Source organism: Crinia signifera, chromosome 7 (assembly GCF_055691185.1).
Source record: "Crinia signifera chromosome 7, ASM5569118v1, whole genome shotgun sequence".
Lineage (NCBI taxonomy): Eukaryota > Metazoa > Chordata > Amphibia > Anura > Myobatrachidae > Crinia > Crinia signifera.
Genome location: NC_139223.1, coordinates 62,433,208 through 62,439,830, shown reverse-complemented (window position 1 = coordinate 62,439,830; position 6,623 = coordinate 62,433,208).

Sequence of the window (6,623 nt, the reverse complement as noted above, 5' to 3'; positions counted from 1 at the left end):
CATCTTAATGGCATTTTGGCCCCTAGGCAAAGCAATGCCCCTACTTAAGTAAAAAAAAAAAAAAATTCCTGCGGTGTCTCTCAGCCTGCTATCAGCTATCCAGAAATTAGCATGCTTACAGCCAGTAACTATTGGGCTGCAGGCTGGTAGATAATGTTTCCCAGCAGCTCTGAATTTGGGTAATTTCCAATCAAAGCCAGGCAGCAATCTCTACTAGCCTCCCAAGATACTCTGGGAGCACCAGCAATTCCCTGATCGGAGGCCACTAGAATTGTTGGACCCTAGGGCAGCAGCTCAGTAAGTTCATACATTGAGATGGCCCTACCACACCAGACGTAACACCCCTGGACAGGCACCCCTCCTGTTTGGATCTGGGTTATACCCACTCCCAGCACCATACTCTCCACCATATATTACACAGTGACAATTACTGTATCTGACTATAAATGTGGATATTAGTTGGCAACTTGGTACCACAGACAGTTAAAATGTTTGACATTATCTGACATCTTAAACCTAGATCTAAATATGTGCATGCCACCAATATGCGTTACAATATAACAGTGTATAGACCACAAGGATGGTGATTTTCAACAAAGACATTCAACACAAAATATTACTCCACTGACCTCCTCTGCCTGTGTGTGCACTACACACATAAAAGTTGACAGTCCTGCAAAATGGAATCGGTACATCTGTCAGACCAGACTTAGGTCTACAGTCATTGGATCCCATGAGGGTAAATAGCCCGTTTGTTGGGATCCTGACTGTCAGGCAGTCGGGATTTCGACATCGGTATACTGATCATAGGGATCCCAACCATCGGCCAGTCATCAGGCATCCCAATATCTATCTACTGACCTAGTCTATATGGAAGCGGAACATCTGTCAGAACAGACTTAGGTCTACAGTCATTAGGTCGACCCCGGAAGGTCGACTGGCCCCAAGGTTGACAGGGTTAAAGGTCGACATGGGTCAAGGTCGACATGACTTAAGGTCCACATGGGCCAAGGTCGACATGGGTTTAGGTCGACAGTCATTAGGTCGACATGAGTTTTTCACTGTTTTTTTACCCGAATGTCGACACAGTCGACATGGACACAGATGGAGTTGAACCGCAGCCCCTCGCATCGCTCGCTTCGCTCGCAATGCTTCGGGCACGCTATTTTATTCTCCCACCACACCCTAGCGGATGATAGGGCATGAAATACCGCATGTCGGCTCAAAAAACAGTGAAAAACTCATGTCGACCTAATGACTGTCGACCTAAACCCATGTCGACCTTGGCCCATGTTGGCCTTAAGTCATGTCGACCTTGACCCATGTCGACCTTTAACCCTGTCGACCTTGGGGCCAGTCGACCTTCCGGGGTCGACCTAATGATTGTCGACCTAAGTGTGGTCTGACAGATGACCGTTTCCCTGCAAAATGCACAGCAGTGAATTGCAGGGGGACTTCCCATCTCTGTATTCTGTCCATCCCAGGTGGGACGCGGACAGCCCCCTAAAAAGGGACTGTCCTGTGGAAATCGGGGCAGTTGGGAGGAATGCACAAATGGCTATACAGTATATATTGAAAAATGATGAACATAATTAATAAGGACTATTGCACTATGCTTCAAAGCTCCTACCAGTATTGTGAGGGATTGGAACACATCAGAGGTGGATTCAGAGGGGGCGGTGGGAAAAGATTGCCGCATGAGATGAACCGTGTTGTTAGGTCTTCAGAATCATCACTGCATCATGAAGGGTTACAGGAAGTTCTCTAGGTGGCAGTAACTGGTAAGATGTGTGATAGACAGGTCTGCATTGTGATGCAATGGAGTTAATAGTGAATGTATGTATAATTACACAAGTACCCTGTAATAAAAGACTATTTAGCAATGAGACAAAATAGAGTATTGGGTACTACATGTATTAGAGGTAAATTCTAATACACTGTTGCAGTCAGATTATACTGTCATCAGCACGGATGGTGTAATGGTTAGCATTGCTGCCTGACAGTGCTGAGGTCATGGGATTGTTTCCCACCATGGCCCTAACTGTGCAGAGTTTGTATATTCTCACTGTGCATGCATGGGTTTCCTCTGGTTACTCTGGTTTCCCCCAATCCGAACTTATACTGGTAGGTTAATTCACTCCCAACAAAAATTAACCCTAGAATGCCTTTGTGTGTACATGTGGTAGGAAATATAGACTGTAAGCTCCACTGGGGGTGTGGTATAGGGGTCCGACAGTCAGGATCCCGACAGTCATTATCCCGACGTCGGGATCCCGACTAGCCGGACCCAGACAGCATGATGAGCGCAACTAAGCCCCTTGCGGGCTCACTGCGGGGACGGACATCTGTGTTTTGACAGTCGGGATCTCGACGTCAGGTGAATGCCTGTCGGGATCCCGAATTTCGGGACCCCGTCCGGCACCCCTCCACTGGGGCAGGGAATGGTCTGATTGTTGAAAATATTCTCTCTGTAAAGCGCTGCAGAATATGTGTGTGCTGCAACAGTATTACCAGTTCTATAAAATGATGCAGATTAAGGTCAAGTAATTTACAATAAACCTTAAAATAGTATAATTAGAATGGGTGAAGCTCTTAAAACAATATTTAATTTAGGATGGTAATTAGCAGATTACTATTTAACTTATAATAAGGCCGATGTAACATCTATAAAATATCCATACCTTGGTTACATAGTATCAATTTAACCTCTGCTCTCTCACTTACTGTACATCTACGTGTAACATTAATACTTTATTTCAGCATCTCATACCAAATGATGAGCAGCTTAGGTCTAATTATTGGTAATATTAATATTATATATTATATATTATATATTATATTATAGTCCCCTTACATATAGTCCCCAACATGTGTTATGCTCAGTTCCAGTGCAAGGGTTCTTGGCACCCTAGGCAAAACCTCTGCCAACTGCCGCTGCGCCCCCACCACCACCACCAGCATGCTCCTGATGATGGTGGAATCTACACCGAAACAGCTGTAGAGCTTGAACAAGGCATCCCTGCAGTCTACTATGCACTTCTCTGTAAAGTATAGGTTTCCATTACTGTATCTACTAAAATGACTGTACTGCATGTTGGACCTATGCCTGCTATTTTTCTATAAAGTTATTCACTTTTTTCATCTATCAACGGTGTGCTTGCCTCTAATTGTCCAGCCTGAATACTCATTTAAATGGTTATAGCACCCACTAAGGGTGCTACAACCATTTAACCATTTGGCACTAAGCGGTATCAAACACAAGACCATTCGAAGTGAAAAGCTTGGTACTTATGTAGTATCTGGGCTGCCGATTTTTTGATTGTATGCCTTAAGTTAAGGCATACAATCAGATGCGATGCGATGCGATGCGATGACCCGATTTTTCCATAGGATTCAATGTTAAAATGGACTGAGTCCATTTTAACATGGAATTCAATGGGAAAAAGGGGTCCTTTTCATACCCCTACTATCCAAGTGGGCATGGAGTTGGATATAAACCTGTGGCGAGCGTAGCGAGCCACCGAGCCCGAAGCGTGGCGAGCGAAGCGAGCCCCGCGAGGGGACGGTATTCTGTGTCCCCTCGCGGGGCTCGCTACGCTCGCCACGCTTCGGGCTCGGTGGCTCGCTACGCTCGCCACAGGTTTATATCCAACTCCATGCCCACTTGGATAGTAGGGGTATGAAAAGGACCCCTTTTTCCCATTGAATTCCATGTTAAAATGGACTCAGTCCATTTTAACATTGAATCCTATGGAAAAATCGGGTCCATCGCATCGCATCGCATGCGATTTGGTCGGGTGCGATGCGATGCGATGGACCCGATTTCAAAATCGGCAGCCCAGTTACTACATAAGTACCAAAAGCTTGAATCAAATATTATTGTTTTTATTGTTTTTTATTGCTGTAAGAAATACATTTTATATATTTTTTTTGTGAAAAAAAATTTTGGGGTGAAACTTCTATAAGCGCACTTCTATACCCTTTCTTCTCTATCTCTATTCTGTACCTCTATTAACAGCGAGGTACTTAGAAGTGCAGCTACCTACACAGCGCAGGGAAGGACACAACCCCTTTTTGTCCAATATTTTATATATATATATATATATATATATATATATATATATATATATATATATACATATATATATATATATATATACATATATATATATATATATATATATATATATATATATATATATTAGGTAGTATGGCGGATGGCGGCACTCGTAGGACTTAATTTTGCCAAAGAAACTCACAGACCCATTAGTCTTAAAGCTTTATGGGTCTGTAAGTTTCATTGCCAAAATTAAGTCCTACGAGTGCCGCCATACTACCTATTCCATGGGTCTTCAAACTGCGGCCCTCCAGATGTTGTGAAACTACAAATCCCAGCATGCCTTGCCACAGTTTTGCTATAAGGGAGTGTTAAAACTGTGGCAAGGCATGCTGGGATTTGTAGTTTCACAACATCTGGAGGGCCGCATATTGAAGACCCATGACCTATACTATTATACATGAATACATGAGAGAAGGCAGCGGGGCATTCTCTATTTTAATGGAACACTGCGTGCCAGCCCGCATTGCAATATATAATGTCTAAATGTCTGGTACTCACAGTGTAACATCCTCAATGCAAGGGTAGGGTGCCGAAAAATCACATTGCATGTCATTGCAGTGCAGTAAAGTTAATGGCATTGCACCCTGTAAAATCGCATTCAATCGCATTCGATTTTGCATGAGGTGCGATGGCGTGCAATGCGATAAGCCCGGGGCGAGAGAGCAGTGAATAAATTACTTGGGAAGATCGCATCGCATGCATCTATGGCACTAAAACGGGACATGTGATGCAATGCGATTTCCTTACGCAGAATAGCCCACTAAGTAAATTGCTTAGTGGGCACCCTGGTAGTACATAAGTACCCAAATCACTAATGTACAAAGATAGGTTAACCAAGCTGAATATGTTTTCACTGGAGAAACGGAGGTTGAGAGGTGATATGATTAGTATGTTCTTCAGAATCATATGGAACTGGGAGATGATTTGTTCACTAACAGGCCTATACTTAGGCATGTACTGAGGTTCGAGGAAAATAAATTCCATACTGAATTAAGATGAGGATTCTTCACCATAAAATTCTGGAACTCATTGCCGGTGAGGGTGATTACAGCAACTACTGTTAATGAGTTTAAATCAAAACTGGATACATTTTTGGCCACTAAGTAAGGGAATCATATAGAAATGACTTATGATGTGTACACATCAGTGGCAAACGCAGGATTTTCAGAAGGGGGTTTCCAGAGGGGCGGAGCAAAGCACGGAGATGGACACTTAGGTGACCCAGTATATGCCGGGTCAGTTAAAGTATTATAGATAGACCAAATATATATAAATAATAATAATATTATATTATATAACAAATTATATATATATATATATATGTGTGTGTGTGTGTGTGTGTGTGTATATATAATATATATAATATATACATACAGGGGCGTCAACAGCAGTGTAGACCCCTGGGCATAGCAATGTATTGGGGCACCTACCGATCCTCCAGTGGTAGGGGTGGGGAAAGCTTTGATGTCCCGCGGGTGGTAGGGGGTATTATATCAACCGCTCAGCATGTAGGGCCTGGATCAGTAATTTCCACTAATTACCCCTTTACTGCACAGATGGTGGGAGATGGGGTGGGAGAAGGGGGCATTGGGCTGAATGAAGGGGCCCTGATACATAACTTCCAGGGTGGTAGAGGATGTTTAATACGCAGAGGAGGGGTGTATAGTGGAGTGGGCTTATTATTCATAATTTTACGGTGGGAGGACAGCTTGCATGACTGCAGATATCTCCAGTTCCCAGAAATAGGTTTCTTAGATTTTAATGGAATTAAAAACTAGAGAATCCCACCTACCAAATGGTATTGGGCACTAGGGGATCAGAGTTCAGGAGGCAGAGCAATCCGCCAACGAGTATATAAAACTACATACCAGGTGTGTGGAGCTGGAGCAGTAACCAGCTGCTGGAAGGCTGATGTCTCTGGTTCTGGGAACAGTAGAGACAAGCTACTAGTGTCCATCAAAGGGGGAGAGTCCCAGCTTTTGGAATATATCCTCAGAAAAACTGTAAGTCAGACAGAACCTGAAATATCTGACTGGAAAGAGTAATTAACCGGCTTGGATGGGGACCACCGATTTGAAGTCATATATCTCCGGTTCCCAAGGGCCGATTTTTAAAATTCTTGTACCCATGGAAAGAGGGGACCCTCAGCTTTAAGACTAGGGCCCTTAGACTCCTGGGGGGGTTTCTGGGTACTCAGAAACCCCCCCTGCGTGCGCTACTGCACATGGTAAGATTTGGCTTTCGATGTTCCCGATATAGGGAACATCGGAAGCCAAATCGCATGCTTTTTTAGAGCTTGCGAGCCTGATGCGCTGCCGATGCATGCTCCCGTGTGAGCGCAAATTGGCAACCAGATAGAGAGGGCAGGCAACACTATATAGTGCAATTGTGCCCCTCTAGCATGCCAGGGGTTGCGAGTCCCAATGCGAACTGATCGCATCGGGACTCGCATCTCACCGCATATCCTGCCGTGTGTACACACCATTACTCAAGTCAGTAGTTA